This window comes from Chrysemys picta, chromosome 20 (assembly GCF_011386835.1).
Source record: "Chrysemys picta bellii isolate R12L10 chromosome 20, ASM1138683v2, whole genome shotgun sequence".
Classification (NCBI taxonomy): Eukaryota; Metazoa; Chordata; order Testudines; family Emydidae; genus Chrysemys; species Chrysemys picta.
Window position 1 is genome coordinate 11,438,137 of NC_088810.1, and position 19,644 is coordinate 11,457,780.

Here is a 19,644-nt window from a genome sequence, read left to right on the forward strand (position 1 = left end):
ACGCGTCCTTCATGTCGAGGGTGGTGTACCAGTCTCCAGGATCCAGGGAAGGGATAATAGTTCCCAGGGTAACCATGCGGAACTTCAACTTTACCACGAATTGGTTGAGTCTGCGTAGGTCCAGGATGGGCCGAAGCCCCCCCTTTGCCTTGGGGATTAGGAAGTAGCGGGAGTAAAAACCCCTGCCCCTCAAGTCCTTTGGTACCTCTTCCACCGCTCCAATAGACAGGAGCACTTGTACCTCCTGCAAGAGGAGTTGCTCGTGTGAAGGGTCCCTGAAGAGGGATGGGGAGGGAGGGTGGGAAGGGGGGGGCGAAATAAACTGAAGCTGGTATCCATTTTCCACCATGTGTAGGACCCAGCGATCTGACATTATGCGAGACCACACAGGGAGGAAACAGGAGAGGCGGTTGGAGAAAGGTAGGGAAGGATCCTGGGAGGAGACTGGTGCTCCGTCCTCGAGCGCAGCTTCGAAAGTTTTGTCTGGGCCCCGCTGATGGTCTAGGGGGGCCCTGATTCTGGCCTGCTTGCAGACCAGGTTGTCGCCTCCTATTGCCACGACCACACCTTCTAGAGAAGTCTTGCCGTGGTCGAGGGTTAGGGTAAGTGCGCTGCAGCTGGGGCCGGAAGGGCCTGCGTTGTGTCACCGGGGTATGCATGCCCAATGAGCGCATGGTGGCCCTGTTATCCTTCAGACTTTGTAGTCTGGGATCAGTTTTATCTGAAAAGAGATCTTGGCCTTCAAAAGGGCAGTTCCGGTGGAAGGCCGGACACTTGCAGCCATGAAATGAGGTGCATAGCTAGAACTCTAGCCTCGGGAGTAGCTGCTGAGTCAGCTGCGTCTAAAGACGCCTGCAGAGATGTCCTTGCCACCTTCTTGCCCTCTTCGAGCAAGGCCCCAAACTCTTCCCTGGACTCCTAGGGAACCAACTCCTTGAATTTTCCCATCGAGTTCCAGGTGTTATAGTTATAACGGCTCAGGAGGGCCTGCCTGGTCTGCGTGCAGTGCCGGGGGCACTGGGCTAAGTGCCGCTTCCATCAGGAGCTGTTTTAGATGGAAGTCCCGCTCCTTTTTTGTCCGAGGCACAAATGCGGCACTTATCGGGTTGATGAGCTTCCCCCAGGCACTTCAAACAGGAGTCATGGGGGTCTCCAATGGGCATCGGCTTGAGACAGGCCGAGCAAGGCTTGAAACCTGGAGACTTGGGCATGAGCCCTGGTACTGGGGCGGAGGAACGGGGATAAACCCTGATTCCTCATCTTATATACAACTATATACACTATATATACACACACACACACACACTATATTTCAGCTATGCCACTCTCCACAGTTCCAATGACCGTCATGGGCAGTAAGAAGAAACTGAGGGGGCGCTGGGTCGGCAGGGGCATATATCTGGCGCCATAAGGGCGCGACTCCAGGGGGTGCCTCAGCCGACCCACCGAGAGTTCCTAGGGTAAAAATCTTCCAACGATCGTGCATGCGGCGCGCGCACACCTAATTGGAATCGATATGAGCAAGCACTCGAAGAAGAATTATGCCTCCCAGCTGCTGTGTACATGTACCTGAACAACTGAATCAATGATTGTTTTAGACTCATTAACTAACAGGGCCAGGTGGATTAGCTCTTAGCTGAATGACTGCTAGGGGGAGCTCTACCCTAAGAGTCAGTGCTGACCCCAGTACTTCAGGGATCCTGGGTATTTCCATCCCCATTCTCATCAAAAAAGATAAACAGATTGACTACCGCTACTGCGGTCAATAAGAAACCAAGCTGCCAGACTCACCACAACTGGACGGCGTCCTCCAGTCAGCGACAGTGACCCCATGCTTCCTGCAGGCTTTCGCGTAGGCCTCCAGCGCCTCACACAGAATGCTCTTGTCCCCCTCATTCAGACACATGTCATAGATGCAGCTGTCAAAGAAGTCATCAGCACTCACCCTGGAGTGACACTCTCTGAAGGGCCCTCCCGGTGCTTTACTGATCACCCCACAGTGACTGTCATCCCCATACAGATCTCTCTTGCTCTTATCACACACTGGGCAAGTGCCTTGGCAATAATCCCAGCAAAGGGGGTCCCGGTCTTGGACTTTCCAACTGGCAGCCCAGTCCATGATGGAGGAGACTATGGTGCCTTTGGAGGACATCATGTCATCTTCTGGATTCTGGTTGAAGTTCCCACATAGACCGCACGTGGCCCCATAATAGCTGCTGGGGAGGGTGATCACTACACGCCAATTTTCATCATGTGCGATCTGGAGGCCGAAGTCTGTCTGCAGGACAGTGCTGAGGTCTGTCTGGTACAGTCTGATTTTACCGTCTTTCAGCGTCACTGGGAGACTGGTGATCACACTGTTCAGCTAGAGACAGAGAGGAGGGGGGAGGTATGATAGGTGTTATTGCTCTTTCATCCTCACTTGTTCTTACTGCAACTGTCATCTTGCCACTCATTTTGGCTGTAAATCATTGTCACTTTAACCAGTGGCATGTAAAAGAATCATTGAAATCAAAGTGACTTTACCTGAATAAACACAGTATTTATCTAGCTACACCCTATCTACCAGTTTATGTTTGTCTGCATAATTTTCTATCACAACCATGTCAAACACACAAGACCAGTTGCATTTATGTACTTTTATTGCTGATATGATATATTCAGCTCATGTCGCCTGTATCTAGGATTCCATTTGTGTGAGAGGCACTACACAAAAAATACTGTCTGTTATAAGTAGAAAAGGCACAGAGCCCTGAGCTGGGAAACTCACCCGGACTTTGCCAACTTCCCTCTTGTAGATGGAGATGTTGTACCCATAGACGTAGACATTGGTCACCTGCCAAAAGGAGATATCCTGGTTCCCCCTGTTGTCGTTCTTCTCATCGATGGTGAAGGACTCCAGGGTAGGGTCACTGCCACAGTACTTAGCGATGGTGTACTTGCAAGTGCCCTGCAAGTCAAACTTCAGGCCATCAAAAGTTTGGTACTGTGCATCCCCTGAGCCCATGCAGATTCCAGTGTAGGCTGGAACACATGCCTCTTGGCCATCTTCAATTTTGCATCTCTCCTTGATCCGGCATTTCAGGGTTTTGCAGGGATCTGAAAGGAGAAAAGCCCAGTTCTATCAACAGGGCAGGGAACTCAAGTCCAGTGTCGACGCTGGGAGATCCAGCCCTGTCATGGGCACAGAGTTCATGCAGAACCAGCGGAGCTAGCCAGAGGACACGTTCCCCTTTATTCGACATTGGTGAGGCCTCATCTGGAATACTGTGTCCAGTTTTGGGCCCCACACTACAAGAAGGATGTGGAAAAATTGGAAAGAGTCCAGCGGAGGGCAACAAAAATGATTAGGGGTCTGGAGCACATGACTTATGAGGAGAGGCTGAGGGAACTGGGATTGTTTAGTCTCCAGAAGAGAAGAATGAGGGGGGATTTGATAGCAGCCTTCAACTACCTGAAGGGGGGTTCCAAAGAGGATGGAGCTCGGCTGTTCTCAGTGGTGGCAGATGACAGAACAAGGAGCAATGGTCTCAAGTTGCAGTGGGGGAGGTCCAGGTTGGATATCAGGAAAAACTATTTCACTAGGAGGGTGGTGAAACACTGGAATGCGTTACCTAGGGAGGTGGTGGAGTCTCCTTCCTTGGAGGTTTTTAAGGCCCGGCTTGACAAAGCCCTGGCTGGGATGATTTAGCTGGGAATTGGTCCTGCTTTGAGCAGGGGGTTGGACTAGATGACCTCTTGAGGTCCCTTCCAACTCTGATATTCTATGATTCTATGATAGGTTGGGAAGCCCGGGATACTCAACGGCACTTGGTTTGCTGGAAGCTGTGGTTCCAATCTATTGAAACACTTAATCAAGTGAGCTCAGTTGAAATCAATGAGGCTACACACATGCTTCAAGTTATGCATGTGCACAAGTGCCTGATCCAGCAAACTGGCTGAGCACCCTCAATAACACATTGCTATGGCACTGAAGTCATTAGCCATAGGTGCTGGAACTAGGAGTGCTGGGGGCGCTGCTGCACCTCCTGGCTTGAAGTGGATTCCAGTGGAGGTAACGTTTACAGTTTGGTTCAATGGCTCTCAGCCTCCCCAATGTAAAAATTGTTCCAGCACCCCTGTCATTGGCTAACTCTCAGTGATTTCATTGGGAGAGGGAATTCAGTCCATAAATCAGTGAGAGCTGCAGGTGCTAATGGTCAAATGCTAAGAGGTGCCAAGCACCTGTGACTCCCATTGGAGGAAAAGTTCATCTCAGAGATTTCCCTCCCCTCCTAACTCCCCACAACTCAGTTCTTATGCTGCTTCTCTCTGAAGTCCACCAGCTCAGTTTATAAAGGCTAGTGTGCGTCCTCTCCACATCGAAGGAGGGGTAGACTCGGTAATGAACTTACACTGGTCAGGCTTCTGACCAAGGCAAGATGGTACCGTTCTGGGATGCAAGTAGGGTGACCAGACAGCAAGTGTGAAAAATCGGGACAGGGGGTGGGGGGTAATCGAAGTCTATACAAGAAAAAGCCCCAAATATCGGGACTGCCCCTATCTGGTCACCCTAGGTGCAAGGCTGGGGAGCTGGGGGGATTTGGCTGAAGCCTCCCTATTGTTGGTTCATGCATGGCTAGGAGGAACATTCGTCAAACTTGGTTTGGCGTGTCCCTGCCTGTGGATGTCTGTGTAAGTGCAGTACCCAGCAGAGGTTTATAGCTTGCCAACAGCATCACAGTGAGAGGGATACCCCAGGTCATAGGCGCCGACTTCCCCACTTTCCTCTGGGTGCTCGATCCCCCTCCTGCCCCTGGCTCGGATCCCACTCCACCCTTTCCATGAGGCCCGCCCCTGCCCTGCCTCTTCCCACCCCTTCCCCGCCCCCATGCCAAGCCCTTCCCCAAATTCCTGCCCTGGCCCCGCCTCTTCCCCGCTTCCTCCCCTGAGCGTGCCATGTTCCTGCTCCTCCCCCTCCCCCTCCCTCCCGGAGCTTGTTACGCAGCCAAACAGCTGTTTGGCGGTGGCTGGGTGGGAAGTGCTGGGAGGTAGGCGGAGGAGCGGGGAGGCGGTGTGCTCAGGGGAGGAGGAGGCCAAGGTGGGGCGGGGGGTGAGGGGAGCTCAGCTGCCAGTGGGTGCAGAGCACCCCCACTAATTTTTCCCCATGGGTGCTCCAGCCCCGGAGCACCCACTGAGTCAGCGCTTATGCCCCAGGTTGGACAGAGGGCTCAGCAGTCCCACAGTCCAGGTTGCACCCTGGGAACCTCTGTAACAATCATACTTCTTGCTGAATTGCAAATTGCCTATCTCTGTCTAGGATTAGCTAAGCAGGATCAGGCTGGTTAGTTAGCAGAAGGGTATTTCTTGAGGAAAAATAAACTTAATAAATAATCTGTTGTAAACTGGTTTATCCCATCCCTACCTCAGTTATTCCACCCACAGTAACCCCTCGGAGCATATTTCAATCAGTGACTCTCCTTCACCTTTGCTGATGCAGCCCATGATACCGTCTCTGATCTGGCAAGTTTCTTCTCTGATGCAGCTGTGGGCTTTGCAGGTCACCTCTTGGGCAGAAATGCAGGTGCAGCTCTGCTGGCACTCATTCGTCAGGATGGTCTCTCTGGGCTGAGGGGACGTTTGGAAAAGCGAAATAACACAATGTAACGAGGAAAAGATTATTTATATTAATTTCGGGCAGTGCTTGTGACAAGATGGGGTTTTATTCATAGAATCATAGAATATCAGAGTTGGAAGGGACCTCAGGAGGTCATCTAGTCCAACCCCCTGAGTCCTGACTGGCTTTGTATGGAGTAGTTCCAGAGCATCGCCCAGTGACTCCGTGACAGTGCTAAACCCAGAAATGTGTGGTGATGTGTCTGTTCTGTTGTCATATTATTTGCTCTTAATGTTAAAGAGAAAGGCTGTCACTGGGCCAAGGGCCAGAAATAGCACCTAGGTTTTAACCTCCCATCTGCTCCTGAGTCACTATGTGACCGTGAGCAAGTCGCTGCCTCTCTCTGTGCCTCAGTTTCCTAAAACAGACAAAGGGAATTAAATAATCTTGCCTTTCTTGGTGCTTTGGGCATTGGGTACTAGCAGAGTAGGGGTGCCAGGCCAGATAGGCCAAAGCTCTGATCCACTATAGCTAACCCTATTCCTGGCTAGTGTAGGGATTAAGATGTGGATAGAGCAAAAATTAGATCAGACCCAGACCGCTTGGGGTGGTACCTTGTAGTATCTCCCACGCTCGAAGCACCCACAATTCTCCAGAGTCACACAGCCCTGGCCGTCAAAGAAGAAGCCCTTGTCACACTGGCAGCCTTCAGCACAGGTCTCTGGGCAGTCCATGATGTCTCCAGTGCAGGTTGTGGTACAGAGCTTGGCACAGACCTTGTACTGGCTGTTGGCTGGGCAGGTCAGAGCTTAAATAGAGAGAGAATTAATTTAGGGCAGGAAAGATCTCATACCATGAACCAGTGGTACAGAGACATGAAGGGGAGGAGAGTGGGACTGGGAGGAGAGGACCAGGACACTTATGGAAGGTTGGTTTCCATCCAGAAGAGTTTCTGAAGAAACCCAAAGGTTTGGAATGAGATGCCTTGAAATTATGACCCTCCCCAGTGCGTCCCAGAGACTCATCAGCATCACAGCACTTACGGCAGAAGGAGGCGCTCCTCCAGGGCTGGATGGTGACCTTGGCCTCTTGGCAGGCTGTCACGTAGCTGTGGATGCTCTGGCACAGGAGCTGGGAGTCCCCGTTGCCCAGGCACAGATCATACAGGCAGTTGTTGAAATACGTGCTGGGGCTGACCGTGCTGTGGCAGGCGGCAAAAGGGCCGTCAGGGGCTGTGAGCAGCCCGCAGTAGTTGTGCGCTTTGAAGACATCTTTCCTCTCCTCCTTGCAGACTGGACAGCTGTTCCCAGCACATTTGTCTGTACAGGATGCCTCTGGGATCTGAACTTCCCAGGCAGACCCGAAGGATGCAGTGTCGGGGGCCACCCTGCCATCGGGGAGCAGGAACTTGTCATCCTGCTGCCCTTTGTAGTTTCCACACAGGCCACACATCTGGCCGTGGTAGCTACCCGGGACTGTGACTCTGGCGTGGTAAACCAGGTCATAGCTCACAGTGAGGCCAAAGTCAGTTTGCACCAGGACATTCACGCCATGCTGATACGCCCAGAGCCGCCCATCGGCCACGATCACAGGCAGGTTGTGGGACACCCCGTCCACCTGAGAGAGACAGAGCATCCCATGTGAGCTGTGGGGAGTGGATACTGTAGGGTTTGGGTTATGGGCAGTGAGTTTTGAGATTCTGTTCTCACTGACTGACACTGTAGCATAAATCCAGTATGACTCCAGATCTCACTTTAGAATAACTCAAGATTTATACCAGTGCCATTGAGATCAGAATCTGGTTCCAGGCCTGCAATAAATTAGGCAGTAAAAGCCCTGATCACTATCACATGATCACTCTGGCCCACATCTCTCTCTGCCCCTGACCTCACTCCTGATCCTCTCTCTTTCCCACTCCCTCCATCTCCTTACCCTGCTCTTCACCTGCACCTGTTTGGGATCTGACTTCACCACATCTCAGCTGTTCCCTTTGTGCTACTGTAGCGTGATTTTTGTTAGGTACCCAGAGATAATCAGCACCGCTATTCCCACTCGAATCACTCCCCACCGATCTATTCCCATCCTGCTGCGCTGATGAGACCCACAGAGTCAAGGGGAGAGGAGATGGAGGCCCGCGGGAGGATTTCAGCACAGGCTGACGGCAAACAGTGGCAGAGAGGATAATGATGCCATTGCTAACAGGCAGATTTGCAGCAAGAGGAGGTTTAGGAGGAGGAGGAGAGTTCAGATTCAAAGTCAATACCCAGGATACAAAAAATGTGGGCAAATCTTCAAGGGGAAACATCTTGTCCATATGTTCCAAGCTCATCACCCTGACCTACTTCTCTGCTCTCCTTTTGCTAACCACCCACCTCCTCCCTGATCCTCTCTCTTTACCATCCCCATCTCCTGCACCCATGTTTGGCCTGTAGCTCTGCTTCATGCCCACACCTACACTCAGAACTCTCTCTTACTTCTTGTCCATGTCCTCCCTCCCCAAAAAAACCACGAGTTATGAACCAGGAATGGAAGCAGAGAAGGCGGAGCTGAACTGGAGGATGCTCACTGTGCCCCCAAGAAGCTCTCGCATAGCAGCATCCATGAGTAATGCTTTCCACCATCTCCTGTTGGCTATGAGACCTGTCCTCAGTTACTCATGCTTTTGTCAACTTTTGACAGGATTACAGCAGTGGGCTATAACCAGACACGAAGCCCTTGGCACTTAGAAAACTTCAGCTGGTACACTCCTCTGCAACACATCTCCTCAGCAACACTGACTGCTGTGAAGATATCAAACCTGTCCCTACGCTGGCTTTCTAGAGAGCACTGAAGTTCTCTGTCCTTATCTTCAAAGTGAGCCCAGGGTATCTAAAAGATCAGCTAAACTTCAGGGATGAAAACGATGTGTAAGCAGAGTCTGAATGAGCTGGGGGAAAGGACTCCAGGAACAGACGGTATTTGCATAAACACGCCTACTCTGCCTAGGTATTCAGCAGAGGGGGCTGCTTTGCCAAAGTGCTCAATTTTGGCAGGTGTTGGGTTACAAATCACTTGTACAGACACTCTTCTCTTAGCCTGTGTATTATATACATCAGCTTTAATAATATTTTTAAATTTGAGTGGAGGGGTAATGAAATGTTGTTATCCTGATTGTATGAGCAGAACGGTACTTACCCGGTCCTGACTGATTGAGGAGTTCCCCTAAACAGAAGCTCACTTGCTAAGCAGGGGGTAGAGAGGCCAGATCCCAGTGAAAGAATGGTGATGGTGGTGCTGACTAAGGAGTTCTAGACAGCATTTGACTCTCCACTGTATTGTTCAGTGATCGCTAGAGTTGAAATCACTGGTAACCAGACGCTGAGCCTTAGATCTGGTGTGGGACCATAGGTGGGTGCTCCGGGGCTGGAGTGCCCAGGGGGAAAAAATGGTGGGTGCTTAGCACCCACTGGCAGTCAAGCTCCCTCCTTCCCCCAATGCCTCCCTCCCATCAGCAGGCCCCACAGATCAGTGCTCCCCCTCTCTCCCTGTGCCTCCCGCCCGCCGCGAACAGCTATTTCACAGTGTGCAGGAGGCTGGTGGGAAGGGGGGAGGAGCGAGGACAAGGCTGGCCTTACCATGAGGTGAACTGAGGCGGCCCACTAAGACCCAGAGTGTAGAAAATTGTGTCTGCTGCTGGTGCATATGTATTCTCTCTGCTCTAGATGCACAGAGATGGTGGAGTGCTGTGCTGGAGGAAGGTGGGCACAAGAGACATAACAGGCAGACAGGAGAAAAGGTGAGAGGAAATAACAGAAAGCAGCAGGAGCTGCAGGGAGAGAATTCTTTCCTGGGTGTCTTGCTGGTGAGTCTTGCCCACATGCTTAGGGTTACCATTTGTCCAGATTCCCCTGGACATGTCCGGCTTTTTAAGCTAAAAATAGCGTCCGGGGGGAATTTGTAAATGTCCGGACTTCCCCCCCGCAGAGCGTGCGCGGCTAACAGTGCTGCCAGCCGGACGGTGTCACTTACATGGGGCTCCGACACTCAGCCAGAGAGGGCTCCTCCTCCTCCCCCCCGCAGCAGAAATCACTCCCTCCCTCCCTCCCTCCCTGCATCACAGATCGGCTCCGGCAGTCTGGAGCTCCTCCCCGGCTGCTGCCCAGCGGCTCAGGCAGTTCCTGAGCAAGTTCACCGAGACATTAGGTGAAGAAAGGCCAACAACAAGGGGGCCAGGGGGTCGGAGAAGGGGCAGGGAGGTTTTGGATGCGGCAGTCAAGAGATGGGGGGGTCGGGAGTTCGGGGGGGCTTTCTGGGGGTGTGGATAAGGTTTTGGGCAGTCAGGGTACAGGTAGGGGGTAGAGTCCTGGGGGGCATTTGGGGGGGGGGTCTTAGGAGGGGGCAGTTAGGGGACAAGGAACAGGGAGTCTTAGGTAGGGGGTGGGGTTCTGGAGGGCAGTTAGGAGCAGGGGTCCCAGGAGGGGGCAGTCAGGGGACAAGGGGGGGTTGGGAGGGCTATCAGGGGACAGGGGTGGGGAGAGGGATCGGAGCAGTCAGGGGACAGGGAGCAGAGGGGTTTAGATGGGTCGGGAGTTCTGGGGGGAGCTGTCAGGGGGTGGGGAATGGTTGGATGGGGCGTGGGAGTCCCAGGGGTTTGTCTGGGGGTGGGGGTGTGGATAAGGGTTGGGGCAGTCAGGGTACAGGTAGGGGGTAGAGTCCTAGGGGGCCAGTTAGGATGGGGGGAGGGTCTCAGGAGGGGGCAGTCAGGGGACAAGAGGCAGGGAGGCTTAGGTATGGGGTGGAGTCCTGGGGGGCAGTTAGGGGCAGGGGTCCCAGGAGGGGGCAGTCAGGGGACAAGGAGCGGGGGGAGGGTTGGGGGTTCTGAGGGGGGAAGTGGGAGGGGCAGGGGCGGGGCTAGGGCAGGACAGGAGCGGGGCTCCTCCCGTCCTCTTTTTTGCTTGCTGGATTATGGTAACCCTACACATGCTCAGGGTTTAGCTGATCGCCATATCTGGGGTCGGGAAGGAATTTTCCTCCAGAGCAGATTGGCAGACGCCCTGGGGGTTTTTCACCTTCCTCTGCAGTGTGGGGCACGGGTCACTTGCTGGAAGATTCTCTGCACCTTGAAGTCTTTAAACCATGATTTGAGGACTTCAATGGCTCAGACACAGGTTTGATACAGGAGTGGGTGGGTGAGATCAGGGGCGGCTCTAGCTTTTTTGCCACCCCAAGCACGGCAGGCAGGCGGCTTTCAGCGGTGCACCTGCAGGAGGTCCCCGGTCCCGCAGATTCGGCGGCATGCTTGCGGGAGGTCCGCCAGTCCCACGGCTTTGGCATACCCGCTGCCGAATCCGCGGGACCGGCGGACCTCCTGCAGGCATGCCGCCAAAGGCTGCCTGACTGCCGCCCTCGCAGGGACTGGCACGGTGCCCCCCGCGGCTTGCCGCCCCAGGCACGTGCTTGGAGCGCTGGTGCCTGGAGCCGCTGCTGGGTGAGATTCTGTGGCCTGCATTGTGCAGGGGGTCAGACTAGATGATCATAATGGTCCCTTCTGGCCTTAAAGTCTATGATTCTATGAGAGAGAGGAGGAGGAGCCTCTTATGTACCTCTCCAGCACTCCCAGGAGCCTGGACTGATTAACACCAGCTTCTCAGGGAGCTTCCTGTTTCCTGCTGCTTCCCTGAACCCGCCTGAGGAGAACAGGCAGTCAACTGAAGTAGTAGGAGCCAGTTATGCCCTTAAGATGCTGATATCTTCCCTCACTCAGGCCCTGCTACCAGCCTGCTTATTTGTCCCCTTCAATTGAGTGTTGAGAGCCACTATAGCTGGAACAGAACAGCAGTCATGAGTGAAAGAAGAAAACGCCCTTTGGGGGCAGCATTCAGAAAAAGAAAGAAAGCAAAGGAACCTTTTCTATTTAAGCAGAAAGGAGCTCTCCTGAGATACATAGACACAAATGTTCACGGTGAGCCTTCCAGCCTCAGTGAGGATGTGTGGTGAGGAGATGCCTCCTCTTCCAGTTAGTCAGAGTGCAGGTGACCTGACAGCTACTGCAGCATCCATATCTCTAGCTCAAATGGATGTAACCCTGCACATTCCTGAAGAAAAGTGTATATAAGCTAAGAGTGTGGTGGAGGAGCTGTCCAAGAGGAGGTACGCTAAGTGCTGCATTAGGGGGGCTGTGTTGGTGGGCCTTGAGTGTGCCTGACTGGTATATAAGGGCAGTCAGCAGCGAACCAGCTGAGCGGCGAACAGCAGAGGCTAACAGCGGGAGTTTGCCTGGGAGTTCGCTTGGGGAGAGCACACTGAGGCTTTCATCTGCAGGTTTCTCTGAGTAGTTCCTGCAACAGTTGAGGAAGCTCTTAAGAGGACGGTGATATGGAAGGTGAGCGATCAGCTGTTGTAACCTGCACAGGTTGTGCCATGTTTGTCTTTCTTCCACAGGACAGAAGCGACTTTGTCTGTACAAAGTGCAAGCTGGTCTCCATGTTGGAAGAGAAGGTTCGAGGGCTGGAGAAACGAGTGTCGACTCTGCGTTGCATAAGGGAAAATGAAGATTTCCTGGACAGACGTCAGGAGATCCTTCTACGGCCACAATGTTCTGAAGATTCAGAGCAGGCGCAGCAGGGACAGAAGGATTGTGAGGAGGTTTGGCAGCATGTGACCTCCAGAAGGAGAAAGAGGAGCGTCCATGCACCAGCAATGGAGATACAGGTGAGCAATCGTTTCCATGTTCTCTCTACAGGTACTAATGCGGAGAGTAGACTAGATGACCCATCTGAGGAAAGGGAGCAGAAGGAGACTCCACCGATTGGAAGGCAAAAGATGCACTGTCCTAGGCATGGGGGTTCCACGACCACCACTCCCAAGAGGAGGAGGAGGGTGGTGGTGGTCGGGGACTCCCTCCTCAGGGGGACTGAGTCATCTATCTGCCGCCCCGACCGGGAAAACCGAGAGGTCTGTTGCTTGCCAGGAGCTAGGATACACGATGTGACGGAGAGACTGCCGAGACTCATCAAGCCCTCGGATCGCTACCCCTTCCTGCTTCTCCACGTGGGCACCAATGATACTGCCAAGAATGACCTTGAGCGGATCACTGCAGACTACGTGGCTCTGGGAAGAAGGATAAAGGAGTTTGAGGCGCAAGTGGTGTTCTCGTCCATCCTCCCTGTGCAAGGAAAAGGCCGGGGTAGAGACCGTCGAATCGTGGAAGTCAACGAATGGCTACGCAGGTGGTGTCGGAGAGAAGGCTTTGGATTCTTCGACCATGGGATGGTGTTCCAAGAAGAAGGAGTGCTAGGCAGAGACGGGCTCCACCTAACGAAGAGAGGGAAGAGCATCTTCGCCAGCAGGCTGGCTAACCTAGTGAGGAGGGCTTTAAACTAGGTTCACCGGGGGAAGGAGACCAAAGCCCTGAGGTAAGTGGGGAAATGGGATCCTGGGAGGAAGCACAAGCAGGAGAGCGCAAGAGGGGAGGACTCCTGTCTCATGCTGAGAAAGAGGGACGATCGATGAGTTATCTTAAGTGCCTGTACACAAATGCAAGAAGCCTGGGAAACAAGCAGGGAGAACTGGAAGTCCTGGCACAGTCAGGGAACTATGATGTGATTGGAATAACAGAGACTTGGTGGGATAACTCACATGACTGGAGTACTGTCATGGATGGATATAAACTGTTCAGGAAGGACAGGCAGGGCAGAAAAGGTGGGGGAGTTGCGTTGTATGTAAGAGAGGAGAATGACTGCTCAGAGCTCCGGTATGAAACTGCAGAAAAACCTGAGAGTCTCTGGATAAAGTTGAGAAGTGTGAGCAACAAGGGTGATGTCGTGGTTGAAGTCTGCTATAGACCACCAGACCAGGGGGATGAGGTGGACGAGGCTTTCTTCTGGCAACTAGCAGAAGTTGCTAGATCGCAGGCCCTGGTTCTCATGGGAGACTTTAATCACCCTGATATCTGCTGGGAGAGCAATACAGCGGTGCACAGGCAATCCAGGAAATTTTTGGATAGTGTAGGGGACAATTTCCTGGTGCAAGTGCTGGAGGAACCAACTAGGGGCAAAGCTTTTCTTGACCTGCTACTCACAAACAGGGAAGAACTAGTAGGGGAAGCAAAAGTGGATGGGAACCTGGGAGGCAGTGACCATGAGATGGTCGAGTTCAGGATCCTGACACACGGAAGAAAGGAGAGCAGCAGAATATGGACCCTGGACTTCAGAAAAGCAGACTTTGACTCCCTCAGGGAACAGATGGGCAGGATCCCCTCGGAGAATAACATGAAGGGCAAAGGGGTCCAGGAGAGCTGGCTGTATTTTAAAGAATCCTTATTGAGGTTGCAGGAACAAACCATCCCGATGTGTAGAAAGAATAGTAAATATGGCAGGCGACCAGCTTGGCTAAACAGTGAAATCCTTGCTGATCTTAAACGCAAAAAAGAAGCTTACAAGAAGTGGAAGATTGGACAAATGACCAGGGAGGAGTATAAAAATATTGCTCAGGCGTGCAGGAGTGAAATCAGGAAGGCCAAATCACACTTGGAGTTGCAGTTAGCAAGAGATGTTAAGAGTAACAAGAAGGGTTTCTTCAGGTATGTTAGCAACAAGAAGAAAATCAAGGAAAGTGTGGGCCCCTTACTGAATGAGGGAGGCAACCTAGTGACTGAGGATGTGGAAAAAGCTAATGTACTCAATGATTTTTTTGCCTCTGTCAGCTCCCAGATTGCTGCACTGGGCAGTACAGCATGGGGAGAAGGTGACCAACCCTCTGTGGAGAAAGAAGTGGTTCGGGACTATTTAGAAAAACTAGACATGCACAAGTCCATGGGGCCGGACGCGCTGCATCCGAGGGTGCTAAAGGAGTTGGCGGGTGAGATTGCAGAGCCATTAGCTATTATTTTTGAAAACTCATGGCGATCAGAGGAGGTCCCAGATGACTGGAAAAAGGCTAATGTAGTGCCCATCTTTAAAAAAAGGGAAGGAGGAGGATCCGGGGAACTACAGGCCAGTCAGCCTCACCTCAGTCCCTGGAAAAATCATGGAGCAGGTCCTCAAGGAATCAATTATGAAACATTTAGAGGAGAGGAAAGTGATCAGGAACAGTCAACATGGATTCACGAAGGGGAAGTCGTGCCTGACTAACCTAATTGCCTTCTATGATGAGATAACTGGCTCTGTGGATGAGGGGAAAGCAGTGGATGTGTTATTCCTTGACTTTAGCAAAGCTTTTGATACGGTCTCCCACAGTATTCTTACCGCCAAGTTAAAGAAGTATGGGCTGGATGAATGGACTGTAAGGTGGATAGAAAGCTGGCTAGATCATCGGGCTCAACGGGTAGTGATCAATGGTTCCATGTCTAGTTGGCAGCCGGTTTCAAGCGGAGTGCCCCAAGGGTCGGTCCTGGGGCCGGTTTTGTTTAATATCTTTATTAATGATCTAGAGGATGGCGTGGACTGCACTCTCAGCAAGTTTGCAGATGACACTAAACTAGGAGGCGTGGTAGATACACTAGAGGGTAGAGATCGGATACAGAGGGACCTAGACAAATTAGAGGATTGGGCCGAAAAAAACCTGATGAGGTTCAACAAGGACAAGTGCAGAGTCCTGCACTTAGGACGGAAGAATCCCATGCACTGCTACAGACTAGGGACCGAATGGCTAGGCAGCAGTTCTGCAGAAAAGGACCTAGGGGTCACAGTGGACGAGAAGCTGGATATGAGTCAACAGTGTGCTCTTGTTGCCAAGAAGGCTAACGGCATTTTGGGCTGTATAAGTAGGGGCATTGCCAGCAGATCGAGGGACGTGATCGTTCCCCTTTATTCGGCATTGGTGAGGCCTCATCTGGAATACTGTGTCCAGTTTTGGGCCCCACACTACAAGAAGGATGTGGAAAAATTGGAAAGAGTCCAGCGGAGGGCAACAAAAATGATTAGGGGTCTGGAGCACATGACTTATGAGGAGAGGCTGAGGGAACTGGGATTGTTTAGTCTCCAGAAGAAAAGAATGAGGGGGGATTTGATAGCAGCCTTCAACTACCTGAAGGGGGGTTCCAAAGAGGATGGAGCTTGGCTGTTCTCAGTGGTGGCAGATGACAGAACAAGGAGCAATGGTCTCAAGTTGCAGTGGGGGAGGTCCAGGTTGGATATCAGGAAAAACTATTTCACTAGGAGGGTGGTGAAACACTGGAATGCGTTACCTAGGGAGGTGGTGGAGTCTCCTTCCTTGGAGGTTTTTAAGGCCCGGCTTGACAAAGCCCTGGCTGGGATGATTTAGCTGGGAATTGGTCCTGCTTTGAGCAGGGGGTTGGACTAGATGACCTCTTGAGGTCCCTTCCAACTCTGATATTCTATGATTCTATGAACAGGGTGGCTTGCCCCTTAAGGGCTAGTGGCCTGAGGACAGACCAGTAGGCATTACAAGTAGGTATTACTAAGTAGGCACACCTGAGCACCAATTACATGATTCCCCTATAAGAGCAGCTGGTGAAGGCCATCTGATGGCCCAGCACAAAGAGTTCCCAGGGAAAACAGAAGAGAGTGCAGAGGCTGATGCAGACCAGTATGCTCCAGCAAGGAAACCTGAAACTCAGGAAGTGAGAAGACAGGCAGGAAAAGCCTGGGAGTGACCAGGTAAATGGGTGGATGTGAAAACTTTATTCATAATGTGTGCTAATTTAATAAACCAAACCCCTAGGAGGGCTGCTATTATTAGAAGTTGTAAAAAGTTATTCAGAGGTCCAAGAGGGTAAACTGAGGAAGGCCACCTACAGAGTGACCTCTGGCCATGAGAGGACAAACCAGTATAGAAGAGAAGAGAATCTCTCCTGTCCAAAAGGAATCAAGAATGATCTAAATGAGGATCTGGAGAAGGACTTACCATGATGAGCCCCTGTTTGTTTTGCAGCAGGGTGAGTGTGATTCCATACACCTGAATGGACAGTAGCTTGGTCACAGACATATTCCTAGTGCCCCAATCTTCTTTCTCTATGCTGATAGTGAATGGTGTAAGGTCACTGGCATCGGTGCAGGTCTTGGCCAGGATGTAAGTGCAGGTGCCTTGGAAGTCAAAGGAGACCCCATCGAAAGAAAGGTAGTGAGGATGGCCAGAGGCAGAACAGGTCGCAGATCCAAATGGGTGGCATTTCTGGACACCGTCCACCACCCCGCATTGCTCACCAGTGCCGCAGGAGAATGCCTTACACACAACCTCCCCACCAGCCTGACACACGCACTGCTCCTCGCATGAACCGCTCGGGTGGAAGGTCTCCCCGGCCTGGTAGTAAAGTCCTCTGTGGAGGCATCCGCACTGGGAAAAGGGGACACAGTGGTCACCACTGAGAACAAAGTCCTGGTCACACACGCAGCCTTCCTTACACTGGGTCGTGCATTGCAGCGGGGCATAGAGGTTGCTGCATGTCAGATCGCAGCTGCTGCTGCTGCAGAATTCATAGTGACTGTTCGGGGGACAGGACGGAGCTGTAATTAGAACAAAGAGTTAGCTCATATAGTGCATTAGCAATATGTACAATGAACCATCACAGAACATGCAATTTAATTCAAGCTCCTAATTTTCTATTTCCTTGGTTTGATTAATTAATAAAAGGGCAACATCTCTAATTAGAAAGCAACAGAGGGTCCTGTGGCACCTTTAAGACTAACAGAAGTATTGGGAGCATAAGCTTTCATGGGTAAGAACCTCACTTCTTCAGATGTACACCATCAGATCAGGATTAAACAAAGACTGTGAATGGCTATCCAACTACAGAAGCAGTTTCTCCTCCCTTGGTGTTCACACCTCAACTGCTAGCAGAGCACCTGACCCTCCCTGATTGAACTAACCTCGTTATCTCCATACTGATTTATACCTGCCTCTGGAGATTTCCATTACTTGCATCTGAAGAAGTGAGGTTCTTACCCACAAAAGCTTATGCTCCCAATACTTCTGTTAGTCTTAAAGATGCCACAGGACCCTCTGTTGCTTTTTACAGATTCAGACTAACACAGCTACCCCTCTGATCTCTAATTAGGTCCCAGTCTCGGGGACTGGGTGCCCCAGAGACACCAGCAGGGCCGGCTCTAGGTTTTTTGCTGCCCCAAGCAAAAAAAAATGTTGGCTGCCCCCCCGTCCCAACCCTGGGCTCCTCGTCGCCGCCGCCCCCCCCACCCTCACCCCCCTGCCGTCCCAGCCCTGGGTTCCCCCCTACCCCCTCCACCATTGCCCCCCCACACACACACACACACCTCCTGCTGCCCCAGCCCTGGGCTCTCCCCCCGCCCCCACCACCTGCACCCTCCTTCCACCGCAGCCCTGGGTCACTGGTAACTCGCTCCCAGGGCAGGTCATTCAGCAGGAATTTTGGATGTGCACAGAACACAGACAGGATTGGTTCCCATATGGTTACAGAACTGCAGTAAAGTGGAACAATTTTCATCTTGTATGATTGGAGAATATCTGGATGCATATTATAAGACTGTCCTACATAAGTGAGAAAAAGTTGAGGTGCCTTTATTCTTTTGTTCCACTCTTTCTTTCTATGGGGAATTTGCGATGCGATATCACTGTCTTCCTTTTAAATAAACAAAAAAGGCAATGGCTGTTGAAAATAGCAATTCCAGTCCTAATAACCACTGGGAAGCACTTTCTTGCTCAATTTTATCCTACTTTTTCTACAGCAAGTTACAGTGGATCAGTATATTTGATTTGGGAGAAATGAAGTAACTGAGCTTGAGCACTCCTGAATTTTGAGGTGTTCAAATCTGGAAGGCAGGTGCTGGGGGGAGGGGGCTGTGGCTCCGCAGGGGAGCACGACAACATGTATGCAGCAGCGTGTCTGGTGCTGCGCGAAGCCAGACACACTGGTCTGAGTGGCACGGTAAGGGGGCTGGGAGGTTGGAGAAGGGGTAGGATAGGGTTACCATACGTCCGGTTTTTCCCGGACATGTCCGGCTTTTCGGCAATCAAACCCCCGTCCGGGGGGAATTGCCAAAAAGCCAAACATGTCCGGGAAAATGCCGGCCGGGCACTTCCCCTCCCGCGGCGGCTCTCCTCCTGCCCTGACTCTTCGGCTCTGTTTAAGAGCCGAGCTGCCCAAGCACTATGGGCTTCAGGCAGCCCCCTTGCCTCCGGACCCCAGCCGCCGGCCGGGCACTTCCCCTCCTGGGCTCCGGCGGCGCAGGGTCCGGAGGCATGGGGGCTGCCTGAAGTCGGTAGCGCTGGGGCAGCTCGGCTCTTAAACAGAGCCGAAGAGTCAGGGGAGGAGCAGAGCCTCCGGCCGCGGCGGCTTTGCTCCTCCCGACTCTTCGGCTCTGTTTAAGAGCTGAGCGCTACGGGCTTTGGGCAGCCCCCATGCCGCCGGACCCTGCGCCGCCGGAGCCCGGGAGGGGAAGTGCGCTGCCGGGGGCGCAGGGTCCGGAGACATAGGGGCTGCCCGAAGCCCAAGTGCTACCGGTTTCACGGTTTGCCGGGCAGCCTCCAGACCCTGCGCCCCCGGCTGGGCGCTTCCCCTCCCGGGCTCCAGCTGCGCTGGGGAAGCGCCGGCCGGGGGCGCAGGGGTTGGGGGCTGCCCGGCAAACCGTGAAGCTGGTAGCGCTCGGGCAGCCCTTTCCGCGTGGCTGGGAGTGGGAGGGGGTGGAGTTAGGGCAGGGTTGGGGCGGGGTTGGGTTGGGTAAGGGGCGGAGTTGGGGCGGGGCTGGGGTGGGAAATGGGCGGGGCCAGGGCCATGTGGAGGGTCCTCTTTTTTAATTGGTTAAATATGGTAATCCTAGGGTAGGAGGTTCCAGTGGGGAAGTCAAGGGACAGGGAGCGGGGGGGGGGAGGGGTTGGATGGGGCGGAGGTTAAGGGGGGCACTCAGGGGACAGGAAGCAGTTGGATAGGCATGGGAGTCCCAGGGGTTTGTCAGGGGACAGGTAGGGGGTGGGATCATCTCAGGAGGGGGCAGTTGGGGACAAGGAGAAGGGAGGCTTAGATAGAGGGTGGGGTCCCAGGAGGGGGCAATCAGGGGACAAGGACCAGTGGGGCTTAGATAGGGGGTGGGGTCCTGGGGGGCAGTTGGGGCAGGGGTCCCGGGAGGGGGTGATCA

General features: G+C 52.8%; 1 protein-coding gene across 11 annotated transcripts in view; it reads right to left on the reverse strand.

Annotated features, from left to right (window-relative positions):
• The window catches only part of LOC101947369 (IgGFc-binding protein-like), a 365,233-nt gene that overhangs the window by 268,266 nt on the left and 77,323 nt on the right, over positions 1-19,644 (reverse strand). The gene's annotated exons all lie outside the window — the stretch shown is intronic.